At 46.4% G+C, this 16,572-nt stretch overlaps 1 long non-coding RNA gene across 1 annotated transcript in view; it reads right to left on the bottom strand.

The window, feature by feature from the left end:
- The window catches only part of LOC116942925 (uncharacterized), a 143,434-nt gene that overhangs the window by 8,097 nt on the left and 118,765 nt on the right, over positions 1 to 16,572 (bottom strand). Inside the window, exons 3-4 of the long non-coding RNA XR_012941815.1 lie at positions 7,763 to 7,909; positions 5,068 to 5,161 (exon numbers count right to left, since the gene is read on the bottom strand). This is a non-coding gene — a long non-coding RNA (uncharacterized LOC116942925). The remainder of the gene's footprint in view (positions 1 to 5,067; positions 5,162 to 7,762; positions 7,910 to 16,572) is intronic.

Here is a 16,572-nt window from a genome sequence, read left to right as displayed (position 1 = left end):
TGAAATATAAAGGAACTACTCTTTGCGTCAAATGAGCCGTTGACATTTCTATCGGGCTGGTCGCTGAAAAGTATCTCAAGAATTGAGTGGTTTCTCTTTAATTGATGGGAAAGTCACGAAAAATACTCTCTGGACTCGCCCCCTGGCTACCACTCTTCTCTCATCTCACTCGACTCCCCTTCATGCACATTCTCTTTCCTCTCCCCACTCATCTTACTCCCATCCAACTCACTCGTGATTCAGCAACCAAGGTTTTTTGTAATAAAAAAAATCCCAGTCAACCTTGGAATAGCGGGAAGTCGCTCATGCTCCTCTGCTGCACCCATTGTCTGGAACTTCATTCTCATTTCCATGTCCCGCCTCTATCAAATAAATATGCTCACCGTTTTTGTAGAGCATCTCGAGATGCGGTCACATATAGATGCACTATAAATCGAGATTGTATTTCGTTGTAGCTACAGAAGTGCATGGAAAAAAGAGGGTGACTGTGATATAAGAAATTGATAACAATGTGCGAACTATATGGAGTGAATCCTTTATGTAAAAATGCCCACTTCAGCCTTTGTTTTTATCGTGCAGAATCTCTGAAACTCGGTTACGCATTTCCATTAGAATATTGAGCAAAGCCATTCCACGCCCGGAAAAAAACCCTCCACTCCTACGTTCGCCGTCTTAATAAAGGAGCTGAAAGTGCAAAGAGTGGACCACAGTTTGTGCCAATCCCTTGCTTCATTAATGGCAGTAAATACCACTTAGTTAGGGGCCATTTAAGAAAGTGGGCTGCAGCTGCCACGGTTTCAACAAGATTGCTGAAAATTGTTCATTCATTATCAAAGAGTCACCTGCAGGAACACTTGTACCTCACTGATTTAACAACCCTTGCAACTTTAGACGTGTTTAAAATCTCCAACGTTGCACATCAAGAGCATTTAAAAATTATTTCTTCTTCCATGCCAACTTGTATCTTTGTAGCTTTTGTTGAAAGAAAGTAGGCTAAGAGTAAGTTGAAGGGACAGCTTCAGCACTGAAGAAACAAGGAAGAGAATAAGGCCACTGATGCTGGTGTCAGAGCAAGATAACTCAAGTGGAAAAGTGGTTGGATGCGTCGCGGGAACAACTGATGAGAGGGATGAGAGACGAAGCTCACGACGGAGTGGAGACCGAGAGAGGGGAAGAGAAGCGGAGGAGAGACAGCGGAAGAGACTGCGGTAGCAGCAGCTCGACGTCATTGCAGAGTTCAGAGGTCACGGCTGGGACGGGAGCAACCGAGGAGACTTTTGCCCAGAAGTGGGAAGTTAGAGTCTGACAACAACCACATCATCTAGCACGATGCTTCTCGTCCACGTAATAATATTACATCTGTCATGTTTTAAAAAAATGACTTCCCAGTCAGATTTCAATTGACTAATTGACTCATTGCTAGGACAAAAGTGCGTGCTTTTGAGCCAATGCTTGTAACCTAATTTAAAATGTTCAACGTATTTTACTGAAATCTTTGGTTCTATTTTAAACTTGATGCTCGTTTTTTTTAATTGGCTTAATATTACGCAAACGATCTCATAATGCTGTGAATAACTTTGTCCGACTCAAACTGTATGTACTTTGGTACTTTCTTCATGGGTCGTGGAGATGGATCAATGAAATCTGCTCATGCGCAGGGGTCGGTTTGATCTTTCATTGCAGGAGCGTGAGAGATGGATGAAGGCTTGTGGAGGCCTTCATCCATTTATTAATTACGGCTGCTGTTTATGATGATAATGAGTTCTAATTTAAGGTAAGTTTCATTATTGGTTAATATTTTATTTTGGTCTTCACTGGATTTTCTTTCAAGATCCAGGTCTACCTTAAAAAAGAGACGTTTAGTCTCAATGGGCTCTCACGCCGATTTGAATAAAGCTATTGAGTGATTGATTGCGCTTATAAATTTCAATGCATATTTAAGACCATGTGAGAGGTCACCGATGAGTGTAATCCCTAGGCGGGATGAAGGAACTGAACAAACGTAGACCCACGTGAGTACGTACGCAAGCTTTAATATACACCGTAGACTTTCTGAAGACATCCGTGTGGTACATTGTCCTTAAAACAAAAAAGTTGGGCTTCTATGGGATTTCGCCTTCAATATTGAGAGGCCCTGCGAAACACACTTCAGCTGCTGCAGGGGCCCATCTTGACTTGTGCAGCCTGACACGTCTGTATCCACTGGGTTTTCACCGAAATACACTTCCTAACATCTACATCTTTAAATTTCAGGCACGATCAGGCAGCAATTCAGGTCAAACCCCAGCAGCACACTTCGGAGCGCACGTGGCCATGTGGACGGCCACGGACGCGTCTGCCAGAGTGCGGCATTGACGTACGCACGCACACACCGGAGGGGCGACATTAGAAGAAAAATAAATCCTACGTCCGGGCTCACTCGCAACAAAAGGAGGCCAGCTCTGTGGATCGCTCGCACGCACGTGCGCGCACACGCACGCACGCACGCACGTGGGACGCAGGGATTTAGCGACCAGGCTGAACGCGCTGAGGTCACCCTTCGAGGTCGGCCTCATAACAAGGTCCCCGGCGGCTGCGCTGACGGTTCAATGTGGCTATTAAAGCCGTTGCTCATCCCCGGGACTCTGAAGGGGGCGGCCGTGCTCATCAACTCATCAAAGTGTAATTAACCTGGGAATACTGGCAGCGCGGGAGGAGGAGGCAACTGCTGCTTCGCATAGTGCCCTTCGCCTCGGAGATTTCGTTAATTCCTTCAGATGCTCGCGCACACGCGCGCCTATATCCTTTTGCTGTTGTATTCTTTTCTTCCGCACGTAAAGTTTTTTGGAGTTGCTACGTCAGCACCGCGAGGAATGACAGCGGGAGAGAGCGCGTGCGGGAGGGAGAGAGAGATGGAATTGGCGCAATTCCACGAGATGGTGATGATGATGATGATACCGTTTCCACTGCGTGCACATTTTTTGCGTGCAACCTCGCACGGTGAGCATGCGTGGTCCATGGAGGGGACTTTTTTGACCCCCTTCAAATCCCGTCTGCGTGCGCGTGTCAGCGGTCCCGGAGCTAAATGTATAAATATACGAAACTAATATGTTATGTATGTATGTTGAACTTTTTTCGTACCGTATGTAACCAATCGTGCCAATCAGAAGTGCGGGGGTGAGTGGGTGAGTGTGTGAGTGGGTGAGTGTGTGTATGGGTGAGTGAGTGTGTGTATGGGTGAGTGGGTGAGTGTGTGTATGGGTGAGTGGGTGAGTATGTGTATGGGTGAGTGGGTGAGTGTGTGTATGGGTGAGTGGGTGAGTCTGTGTATGGGTGAGTGTGTGTATGGGTGAGTGGGTGAGTGTGTGTATGGGTGAGTGGGTGAGTGGGTGTATGGGTGAGTGGGTGAGTGTGTGAGTGGGCGAATGGGTGAGTGTGTGTATGGGTGAGTGGGTGAGTGTGTGTATGGGTGAGTGGGTGAGTGTGTGTATGGGTGAGTGGGTGAGTGTGTGTATGGGTGAGTGGGTGAGTGTGTGTATGGGTGAGTGGGTGAGTGTGTGTATGGGTGAGTGGGTGAGTGTGTATGGGTGAGTGGGTGAGTGTGTGTATGGGTGAGTGGGTGAGTCTGTGTATGGGTGAGTGGGTTAGTGTGTGTATGGGTGAGTGGGTGAGTGTGTGTATGGGTGAGTGGGTGAGTGTGTATGAGTGAGTGGGTGAGTGTGTGTATGGATGAGTGGGTGAGTGTGTGTATGGGTGAGTGGGTGAGTGTGTGTATGGGTGAGTGGGTGAGTGTGTGTATGGGTGAGTGGGTGACTGTGTGTATGGGTGAGTGGGTGAGTGTGTGTATGGGTGAGTGGGTGAGTGTGTGTATGGGTGAGTGGGTGAGTGTGTGTATGGGTGAGTGGGTGAGTGTATGTATGGGTGAGTGGGTGAGTGTGTGTATGGGTGAGTGGGTGAGTATGTGTATGGGTGAGTGGGTGAGTGTGTGTATGGGTGAGTGGGTGAGTGTGTGTATGGGTGAGTGGGTGAGTGTGTGTATGGGTGAGTGGGTGAGTGTGTGTATGGGTGAGTGGGTGAGTGTGTATGGGTGAGTGGGTGAGTGTGTGTATGGGTGAGTGGGTGAGTGTGTATGTATGTTGAAGAAATACAAATATTGATCACATAGGAAGATAGACAATGCAGTTAGGCAGATAGGCATGCAGATAGTCAGGCAGGTAGGTGCTTAGGGAGGCAGGTAGATATGTAATTCGGTGGGTATGTACGTTGGTAGGCAGGCAGATAGGCATAAAAGCTGTCGGTAGGCAGATTGCTAAGAATGTAGTTAGATAGGCAGCCAGGTAGCCATGCAGTTAGGCTGGCAGGCAGGTATTTCAGTAGGTAGGTGAGTAGGTAAGGTAGATCATTAGGTGGGTAGGCAGGTAGGTAGCTTCCTTCTTTAAGGGAATTATGGGAGATAATTTTTACCTCTATTGAAAAAACGAAACAAATTATTTGGTCACACTGTCGGCAGTGGTGCACAAAGCACAAATAACGATACAACTCAACACATTCGTCAATGACACTGTGGCCTTAAAGGAAAACAAATGTATAACAGGTGATATTTCGGCCAATGGCCCAGAGGACCATGCAAGCTGGCAGTGCCATATTAAGGTGTATACAATAAATCCGCATTCGTCAATAACCCTTGACCCACAAATGTTACCCACTATATAATTTCCTTTCAAGGCAACGTTATTAAACAAAATAGTTTCATCTTGTTGTTCATTTTGGGAAAATTACAACGTGGCACCGCCAGCTTGCATCATTCACAGGAAGCATTTCAGATCTTCGCCAGACTATTCCTGAAACCGTCCACTGGTTCAGACTCCAACCTCAACTGGAACATATTTAAGGAAATGAGAACACGTAATTGTAATGATCAATTTACCTTCCTTTTCTTCATTGCTATCCGTAGCACGCACTTGCGCAAGGAAAGGCGATAATTTCCGAACCGCCTTGCCCGTTACAGCACGTTTAAAGAATGCTGCTGCGTAAACATATTCATTTAGGCTGTGCTGCGTAAGCCTCCAATGTGTGTTCAGCTTGTACCCCGCGCGTTGTTCGGAATGATGTCCGACGTTTTCGCCCACGTGCTGGGAGCTTCTTCAGGAAGGACATTTTGCCGGACAGCACGTGGCACAATCTGAAAAAGATCAGACAGCTACATCCAACGGTAGTTACTTTGCAGCGTGTCCACGGGCCCCGTACTTATGTCTGTTTATTGCCTTCGACTGGTAATCGTGTGAGGTACGAGAAGGAAATTAACTCAAATTACACGGCCCCGTGTTATGTGGCTTCAGGGTCTCCGAGTTGCATTAATAAAAACCTCACTGTTCATTATTCCTCTTGCAGGTTATTGCCTGGCATTGCTCTCTGCTGTGTGGCATTAACGCTGCTTTAATTTTCAGTTGTTAACTTTAGATTCCGCACTCGATTAAAGCTATATCTTCCGTGTGGCACAGATGCCATGACGCACGTTGGAGAACAGACTGTGCTAAAAACACGTGTTCCCCATTTGGAGTTTTCCTAAATTTGGCTAAGTGTTTATCTTTTGCCAATTTGAATAACATCAGTGGGCGAGTGATATCTGAACTGGCCGTGAGCAGAGCCGGGATCTTTCTTTCATCGACCAACTGTGACCAAAATGGTGAAGTATGGTCAATCAAACCCCATCGCCAGAAGGTGTGTGGAGGCCTTCATCCGGTGTGTTTTTTTCCTGTTATGATTTACAATTATTGATTGTGAATCTTGCGCTGAAAATGCCAAGATTGCCCCAACCGTTTAGTGGCTCTCTCCCCATTGTTTCACGCTTTGATTTTCTCTCCCTCATGCCGCACGCGTCTTTTTAACCGAGGGCTCTTTTGTGAGAGGGAGACGTTTGCCCTCAAATGGCTCTCACCTGGTTATAAATAAAGCACGCGAATTAATGAATTATGTAGAGAAACATGTAAAACACAAACCTAAAAACGGCACTTTGCCAATCTGCACAACAGCGGTGTAATACGGTGCTATGGCAGGACACGCCGTGGCTATAAAACAGTATAATAATAATTACAATTTATAAACCGCCCTTAAACAATCGTTCTCAGTATTGTGTGGTCTAAGGTATGTCACTGTGATTAGACACAATCACAAAGAGGTTATGATGGTTGGTCAACCCATTGTGCGCTTTTGATACCAGGTTTTACACCGCGCAATTTTGAAGCAACATTAATAATCGTCATCATCACCATCATGCGTCTAAATAATGTATGGAAGGCAAGCCTCGCTGAGTCTCAAGACTTGTTGCATGAGGTTCCCTGCAACATTGGGATGATGTTTGGCCAATTCCATGAATGAGAGTTTGGCTCTGCGTTGGAGGAAACCGGAGAACCCAGAGAAAAACCACCACGCATAAGAGGGGGAGGGGGGGTGACGCTCATCACTGCCAACTCCTGGCCACACGTCGCAGCCCCCACGCCTACAGCACCGCGCCTATGACACCCGGCAAACACGAGTGGTCACCCATCCAAGTGTAAACCAAGCTCAACCTTGCTCTCGCTCTTGAGGAGACGCGGGCGCATTTCGGCTGATGTGGCGATGGAGGCCAAAGAAAATGTACTGGCAGTGGTTTAGAAGTCTGGGATGAAATAATTTTACCAGTAGCGGCACCCTACCTCAAAAACGCCAAAACGTCATCCTGTCGCTCTAATCCATCACAAAATGCGTTCCAGTACGTTGAGACGCAGTTGCATTATGTGCTAAACTCCAAGTTAAACTGTGCATTTGTATTGCATAAATTAAGCCAACACATTCAGGAGCAACGGCCTTCCTTTCACTGCTCCATTGTTGCTTGACTTTGTCTCGTTCTTTATGGCTCAAAATCAACAAAGACTAAAACTTGCCTCGACCCGTGGCTTAGTCTTCACCTCCCAGACCCCCGCACTTACAGAGTCGCCCCACCCCGAAATGGCCCTTGAATCTAATTTATGGGTCGTTATAATGGCCATGTATTCATAGCATTGGGGAACACTTAATCGAGGGAGAGAGAGAGCGCATGCAAAAGAAAGTTAATATAAGTGATATACTTAGGTCACGTGACATTAATGCACGCTACAGCACGAAGGGAGGTGCATATTAAAATGATTCAAAAACTGCTGGGAATGCGTCGTGCCCATGTGAGCACCGTAGCCTGTGGGCTCTAATATTGTGCATCATAAACACGAGAATCTTAAAAGCACAATTCTAGCAAAATCAATAGAGAATGCGCCTATCGGGGGATGTGGTGGTGGTGGCTGGGGGGGGGGATGAAATAAACTCGTGTGCAGGTGCTAGATGGAAAGGCCTTCATCCAGCAGTGGAGTTTCCACGGATGATGATGAAGATGAATGGAGAACATGCTTGATGAATGGAGCAACAACACATCAGGATTAGACAATATTTGAGCGGAAAAAAAGTATGCCCATTGCATTCAGGGACGTAAGATGTTAGGGGACGACAACGAAAGAACAAGACACATTGGAGAGTGAGAGAAATAACAAACAAAAACAGAGTGAAAGAAAGAGAGAGAGAGACAATTAAACGCCAATTCCTGGTCGACAATTAAACATCGGGCAACAAGAGAGAAAGAATAAACATCGGACAACAAGAGAGAAAGAGAGGGAGGGCGAAAGAGAGACAATACAAAGCCAACTGACAGCCAAAAAAGGGCACAGCCAAAGAGGCCCACACGCGCTCAGACTTAGACTGATGTGGAGCGCGCGACCTGATGGTTGCGGCGCGGAAGCGTTGATACGTCTTCAATGAGGAGGCGACGCATATCCAGGGATCGCTGCCTCCCACCGCAGATACGGTTTTGCGAGCCGGGGGAGCAAACTCTGCCGAAGTGAGGCGCTTCAGACAACGCCAGCACCTGGAAGTCATGGATGAGAGCGAGAGAGCGAGAGAGAGAACCACTTCTGTGCATACAAAATGTAAACCACGGCATCTTAAATCTTATTTAAGTGTAACAAACACGACAGTGCCACTGCAGGCAATCACCGTTCAAGCGACTGACAAATAGCTTCTGATTTAAATGACAGATTTAGTCTTTTGGAAGGGATGGAGAAAAAACGGGAAGGAGGCATCAGCAGCCGAATGGGAACATTTTTGACCGAATTGTATGCGATAAAATATTAACGTGCACCTTGGGAGGAGTTTTTGCCACAAAACCATCCCAACACTAAAACGAACCCTACCGGGGCATGGTGCACCAAGTTAAACATTACATCCAATTAACATCACTGTACTTTACCCATTACGTCAGCTCGGATATGGTTGGACAATGATGACGAAATAAATGTTTAATTTTTATCCGGTTGATTTTAATGTTTAATTACAGTTTCGTCCTATTTTATATCTCTTAAGCCATTAAAGCAGTCCTTATGCTCTGATTACGCCAATTTGGAACATTACTTCAGATGTAAATCCATTTGTGTGATTAATATTTTATTAGGCATATTAATGACGGGGGCTAAATTCATAACTCTGCAAACGCTTGGCATATGCAGAAATGGGACGCGGCCCCGTGCCCGTCTAATCTGAGTTATTTACCTGATGGAAGGCACTCACATTTCATGCATACGCGCAACTAAAATTATCGCAAAGACTAATAAATCTCACCATCTCAAAAAAGCGCTCACCCAGAGATGCATGTTAATTATATGCAGCGGATATTTTAATATATTTTTTGATAAATACCGCCGCCGCCGCGCACACGCCGGCAATATTTCACACTTCAAAAAGTGATAGTTATTTATTAGAGCTTAAGATTGTCGACAGGCCGTGCGTTTATTGTCGCGGGGAAATTACGGTGTCCTCAACCATCGCAATCGTCAGCAATAATTACGAGCCGTATACCTTATTTGCGCGTTAAATATTAAAGTAGTTAAGGGCAGGAAACACCCGCGTGATGGAAAACAGGCTATTGGACGTGGAAATAAAATATGCGAAATGCGATTTTTTTCTCACAATAAATACAAAAATTCACGAAAATGTGTACCCAAAATTAATTATATCCATCATTAAATTATTGACGCTATAAAAAAAGATTGCGATTTTTTTCCCCCCCTACGTTATTTAAAGCTACTTAAGTAATGCTTTAATAATAATACAGCTATCTTAAAAGTCATGAATCAACTTTCAATTATTTACACAGCCTTTTCTTTATTCATTACATTAAAGTTTATGCTTAATTTACAATGTTTCATGGTTGCCAGTCAAATCAATTGGTTGCCAAAGGAGCCACCCCTCCCTCCGATATTGTCCCGATGAGATAACCGTGCCCCACTTGTAAACACCATCCACACCCCGCCCAAATTAACTCAAACCTAAATGGCCATAATTGATTGGTCTCTGAAGCTTTGGCTGGGTCAATTGCCATTTGCAATTAAATGGAATCATTTAAATGCTAATTAGCAACAGTTTTAACAGAGGGCTCTGTCCCATTATGCAGATGCAATGACATGTTCAGCGGCCATTCTGCGCTTCCAACTAAACATCAATTAGCGATGCATATCTACACAGCAGTCACATTTCCCGTCAAAGTCCGAGTTTAATTTTCTTAAAAGAATGTATAAATGCTGCCACTGAATTATAATCACCGTTATTGGGTAACATAGTGTTATGTTATTGAAAGTTAATCCCTCCCAAGCACTGTGCTCTTGTGTGCGTGTTGCTATGAGTAAAAAGCACTTTGGAATTATTTTTTTTGCCAGAAAAGCGGATATGCCAAAAAAAGCTAATGCAGAGGAATGAATGGCCACTATTACCTGCAGCTCTGCTCTCTATAATTAAACTCATAGATTGCACGATGTGTTCCTCCCATTTCTCTCCTGCTCTCTGTCGCGCGTGAAAAAAAATAGCAATAAAATAAACTATCATCTTCCGAGCGCCTCATTTTCCCGATCTCCCGCCCCGACATGCCAGCCCCCTCCCGGCTGCCAACTCTACCGCTCCCCTGCCTCTCCCCTCCCCGATGCTCCCCCTCCTCCTCCCCCATCCCTCCCCACGGCCACTATAACCACTCTGCCCGGGACCAGCAAATGAATGCCACTAATTTGGGCCTGGGCTGAGGCTGACAGACCGATTCTTTGACAGCTTTCATTACCGCCGCCTAAAATTACAGCGCTTGCTCTCGCACTTCCATGAAACGCAAGCGAGCTGCTCGGCATGCGAGCAAATGAATGGCAGTCGGGGAGCGTCTGCAAATTAACAAACGAGGCAGAGAGAGGGGGCCTGACTCCCCGGGCCTTGGCTCCGAGGCCAATGAGCTAAGACCAATGAGCTTTTTAGAGGTAGCCGTGCTGGGAAATCTGAAACTCTTCACGGGACATTAATAGTCCCAGTTTTGTCAGTTGCATAATAATACACCGCTCGATACATTGCATAATAATACACCGCTCGATAAAATGCATAATAATACACCGCTCGATACATTGCATAATAATACAACGCTCGATACAATGCATAATAATACACCGCTCGATACATTGCATAATAATACACCGCTCGATACAATGCATAATACACCGCTCGATACAATGCATAATACACCGCTTGATACATTGCATAATAATACACCGCTCGATACAATGCATAATAATACACCGCTCGATACAATGCATAATAATACACCGCTCGATACAATACATTTATATGTGGGCTCCCCCCCCTCCCCACCCCTCTTCTGATATTGAGAAATTCTTCTTCCCATGATATGGCCTCGTTTTTTTTTCACCTGAGAAGTGGCAACCCTATAATGAGCCTCTGTGGCCAGATGGGCCGTTTAAAATACTACATTTAATAAACAGGTCCTGCGTGGCGTGTGATTTTGCAAGCGACGTCCTGCATTCACATTGTCTTTTCAAAACCGCGCCTCCTCACCATTTCTAAGCCTCTTCAAAGGCGGCCTGATCTCCCCCCTTATTGAATTATACCTAAACAGGATGCACAAAACAGCACTCGCTGAAAATTGCCTCATTCATGTTTAATGTGTGCCTATTAAGATAATAACAAGTGGGGGGGGGGGGGGGGGGGTACTTTTAGGCTGGTGGTTTCCGCGAGTATTATTGTAACCAAGTGGGTTCATTACTTTCTGAAAATTTCACTCCATGGGCCACACGCGTTAATAACGTCCGTAATTTGTGCCCTCGTGCTCGCCACGGTATAAATAAGATTCTAGGTGGCATTTACGTTCCACTGGATATAAAAATGATAAAGTTAAAAAAGAAACAAATCACCTCCAAGAGTATGATACTTTGTATCCAATGCCACCCCCTCCGCCAACCAAAAAAGTTGTTTGTAAGCTTTTGAAGAGCACGGACTCCATGTTAACCACAGCTTATGAATAATGTGAGTTTAAAATAAACTTACTGAATGCTTAAGGCAATACTATGATTTACGGCCCTCCATGAATACGCTGGTGGATGAAGGCCTCCCACAATCATGTGCTAGTCATGGGGATTGTTTGGACATTCTTCACCAGATTAGTCGGCACGCGCTTGGTTTGAAGAGGGCACCCAGGACCAGTTCCAATGTAAATTGCAACTGATGTTAGCCGTGAATGGGAATCAAACAGTTTGCCGGGTACATAATGCAGTGCCGTTAAACCACTTTGTTACTTTCCAACCCCTGTTGAATTCTCACTCGTTGATTTATTTCTACATTTGTTAACTGTTCAAACAATATTTGTGCACAATAAATGGGCACTCCTGCATTTTAACACAACATCCATTGTTCACCAAAAAATGCTTTCACATCTTGGAAATGAAAGCCAGCACACGGAAGGGAAATTTAAGTGAACATTTTGTTGCATTCCATCGAAACAGAGCCCATTGCATTATACATGTTGAACTTTTTTGGCGCCGTACGTAGCTAACCGTGTTAATCATGAGGTATGGGGGAAAGACGACAATTTAAAGCACATGAATTCAGAACCAAGAAAAGTTTTTGATGCCGAGGTGGAAATTGCCATGTGTGAACATGCGTGCCAACTGTGTGAACACGTATGAATGCCCTCATTCTTGTACATCACCACATTGCATATACGCAGACAGGATCACCACCTTTGAACTTCAACAATGCAGAAAGAATACACACGGAAGTGTTGAACTTCAAAGCCATACATTCTGTAAATTATAATTGATGTTTTCAAATCGCGTAAGCTGTTTAAAAAAAGTAAAAGGAGTAATATTCAGTCATTGTCATAAGTTGTGATCAATCTACTGCTGGATGAAGGCCTCCATTCCCAAGCCTTTGCCATTTCTCACGATCCCACAATGTAAAAAAGTCCACGGGGTACCTGCACACATGCTGATTTAATCTCTTTGGTTAACATCCTCTTGGATGCGTTCCGTTCCCTGCTGAATTTGTTCGTGTCCATACTAACTGTGTCACGGTGCTGATCGTATTTACAGAAATGTTAAATCACCTGGCTTGAAAAGTAGGCATCAGCAGACTAATTCAGAGCCTACACTAGGCCCAGGACAAAACCAAGATGTTGTCCTTTGGGTTACTCAATACTCGAGGAAGCTGTCACCTGTCATGGCTTTAACAGGATCATTCTCTTATTGAAGCAGCCATCCTGGGAAATATGTAAGTCTTCTCAATTCATTAAACGTCGCGATGTTCGTCCGATGCTTAACAATACACCCCTCTAGACAATGCATTTGTATGTAGTTCTCCACGCTTCTGGTATTGTGCGATAGTCTCTTTCCCATGTCCCAGTTTCTTTTACCAAAAAAAAATCCTTAAGCCCACTCACAAACTTCACAAAATCACAGAACCTCCAACACCCCCCCGCGCCACCCCCTCCGTGTACTTCACTCAAAATCCTCCAGTGCCTCTTCGGAGCAGTTCAAACTGCTCCTCTTCCCAGCGTGCCACGAGACTCAAAAGTGCCACGGGGGGGGGGGGGGAGGTGAGACTGGGCCCGTTCATTTCCACCGGGGCGCGACGTAACGTGCAATGCCGGCGGGGGGGTCAGGTGGGGGGGGGGGAAGGTGGGGGGGGGGAGGGGGGGATCAGGTGAGTGGAGGAACGCGCCGGCTTCTGAAACCGGCCTAAGCGCGTGGATTTCGGCCGGCGTTTCACGTTCGTGTTTGGGAAATGGAACGGGGGGCTCTGACCGGCCCCGCTCTCTTATCCGTGCGGTGCCTCCCGCAAACCTACGAATCGCCACACTTTCCCTTCTAAAGTGCATAAATCATTCAGCGGGCACTGTGTATAACCATATTAAGGAAAAGACATCTGAAACACCCGGCAAATTACACGCTTTCATATTTAATGAGGTCCATAATGGAATAAAACATAATTTTGCTATTATTTCATTAAAGGGCCCTGTGTGTGCTGTGACCTGTGCACATGGGCAGTAAGCGGGCAGGCAACTGTGAAATACGTATTAATGATTTACATTCCATTACAACGTGCTGCATTCCATTAAGACTGACCTTCCTTAGACTCTTTTGCATATGGACCCCATTAACCACATCATTATTCCAGCGCACCTTTGTCTAGCGCCAAAAAAAAGGGGGGGAGGGGGAGAGAGAAACTTTAACTAGTACTTTTTTTCTTCCTCCTGGCCCAGCGATTTTGGAGAAAATTAGAAGCATAAATCTGAGTGTGAACTCTCGCACTGCGGGGTTATCTCTGGGGGCCCAGGGAGTGAATGAGGCGGTGGGTGAGGTGGTGGTGGTGGTGGTGGTGGGGGGGGGAGGAGACGCAGAGAGGATAGCGCGATGGGGTAGTGGGACGTGTGCGTGTTAGACCTAATAATGCTGGCGCGCGACCACTGCGTTACCCATCGCACCTCTGCCGTTAATTAGAAATAAAACGCCTGTTTTACATCGCGGCTCCAGGCCGCAGCTCATTTGCATGCTGGGCTTTGGCTAAGGCCGGGAGCTGCCGTACATTAAAGTATAATTATGACCTTGCTTTATAACTCATAAAGCCACTGTTTAAAGGATTTAGCTCTACCCTCAGCATAAAAATGTTTTTTATTTGAAACGTTTGATATAAATGAGTCACACCCCCACCCCCCCCCCCCCCCCGTGCTGACAATACGACGTTGTCCAAAAAAGCGCTAACCACATTTCACGTGTCAATAACTCTGATCCCGGGGGACACATTGCTGCGTAATGTGCAGCATTACAATCGGTGAGGGAGGTTTTTTTTTTCCTTATTTTTTTTCCACGGGAGTGAAAGTGTCGCGTTCGTGCGGAGTGAGCAAAATGACAAAACAGGCCCCTTTCCAGGGAGTGCGGCAGAAGTGAAAGTTCACGAGACACTGCGGATCGCACACACGCGCCCCTCCACAATCCTCACCTTGAGTGGCCACGTTCTGCGGTGGGTGTGTGTGTGTGTGCACATGCGGTAGTGTAGCGGTGAGTGCGCTGCACTATGAACCCGGAGTGGCCGAGTTCGATTCCCGCTCACGGGCAACACCAGTGACGATCATCTGAACCGCTCCTGGGCCTCCCTTAGGTCGACTCGACCTCAAATTCGTGTCTGTTGTGGTGTGTGGTAAAGATCGCCACTGCGGAGACAAAGGCGGCCGGGCGTGGCGCTGGCCACGGACCTCCTCGTGTGCGGTGCCGGCCCCAATAGGTGCTTGCTAACAGCACTTGCCCAACGGTCTGTGAAGGCTATACGGGGGAACCGTGTCTTTGCGTTGTGTGTACAGCCATATGTCACTGCTGGATGAGGGCTTCTCTATTCCCGGCGGGCATTCCCGACGGACATTCCCGACGGGACCGTGCGTGGTTATTTGACCGGGTCCGCGAGCATCGGTTGCTGAGAAAGGAAGAAACCGACACAATGCAGCATATAAGTATGGTGCAATAAAAATGTTTCATGTGCTGTCTCCTGCTGCCCGCAGCCCGTAACAACCTCCTGTGCATGGCGGCCACTCGTCCAAGAATAATTATCCAGGCTCGAGGCTGCTTAGCTAGGCTAGCTTCAGGGATCTCATGAAAACAGGTGCGTCCTGGGTTAATCGGTCAAGGACCGTGCTTTGTGAGCTGCTCCTACGAAATACCCACACAACACCATAGATAAATCCAAAAAACGCAGCAGTGCAGGTTAAGATAGGAAATGGAAGAAATGAAATGGAAGCATTTCGTATCGCAGAAGGAAATTGAACTCACATTTAATCATACGTTTTGGAAAACAGATACCAACTTGCCCCAACAGAAATATAAATGTCTACACTGTTGAGGAACATGCTGTCTCCAGGTAACTACGGTGACCTTGCCACACAAATTGGTGGTCGGACAATCACCGCAGCCAGCCGCCTTTGTTCATGTTTACAAATTGAACCAATGGCACCGACATCATATCGTATCGGGATGTTACTGATACGTCAATTAAGTGAATTAAAACGTATTATTATGCTCGTGATACACGGAATGAACGTTGAGTGTAATTTGTATTATTATTTGTGATTCGTATACTCTACATTGAATATAATTAGTCCACGTGACACATGCAGCCACTAGAGGCACTACATATGCCACAGTGTTAACAACAACAACAGATTCCTGAATCAAAGTGCAATGATAAAGCATTACAATTCGTCAAAACTCAAGGGAGTGAATTGTTTCGGGCCTAATATCATAGGCAACTTGCTCACACTGATCCACCACTAACTTATCACGAACTAAAACAGGTCAACCATACATCCGTAGAGGCTACTGAGGAAAGTGCTGTTTGAAAGCACCTATTAAAGGTGGCATAACGCACAGTGGGCTGGTGTGTGGACACCACACCACCTGAGCACATTTGTCTCTCCAGTGCTGGTGTGTTGACACACCAGGTACTTATTTATGGCTAAGTCAACCTAGAAGAAGCCTAGGGCACATTCTGACACCACTCACCACTGACATTATCTGTGGTTGAGAATCAAAACTCAGATCACAGGGTTCATAATTGTTAGCACACGGCACTACGAAACCGAGTAACGCGAGCGTGGTTCCCGGCCAGCGATGTTATCACAGGTCACCGGAGTTGACAGCGCAGTGTGCTAACCGCAGCGCCACCACTCCCATCCAACAACGCACGCACGCACGCCCGCACCAGATTAACTGCGGCAAAGGCCTGCCACATGTGCCGTGGTACAACAACAGCAGACAGACAGACGACAGACAGAGAAACAGCCGGGCGATGGGCTTACCGCATAGCGCAGGTCGAGCCACGTATCGCACCTGGTCTCGAAACGAAGCCAACCCCACCCGCACCTCCCCTTCCCGTCCCACCGCTCTCAGGCAAAGAAGCCGCACCCTGCCCGGGCAATGAACAGGGGAAGAATTCTTTTTTTTTTAAGAAAAGAAAACAGAAAGAGTGAGGCATGACCGTGCGTGCCAGTGTAATACCTACAGGAGCCGTGGAAGTTATAATTACAACCCCTTTGTCAACCAGCCTCCCCAGTGCCGTGTGGGTCACGGCAGTTGTTGTTGTTGATTGACCATACTTCACTACACAGGTGTGAAGTGGCGTGGGGGGGGGGGGGGATGTGCCCAGGAGCAGTTCTGATGTCACTCG

The sequence above is a fragment of the Petromyzon marinus genome, chromosome 16 (genome assembly GCF_048934315.1).
Source record: "Petromyzon marinus isolate PM22_M1 ecotype Great Lakes invasive population chromosome 16, UKy_Petmar_22M1.pri1.0, whole genome shotgun sequence".
NCBI lineage: Eukaryota > Metazoa > Chordata > Hyperoartia > Petromyzontiformes > Petromyzontidae > Petromyzon > Petromyzon marinus.
Note: the sequence above shows the minus strand (reverse complement) of the source record. Positions and strands in the feature narration are given on the sequence as shown.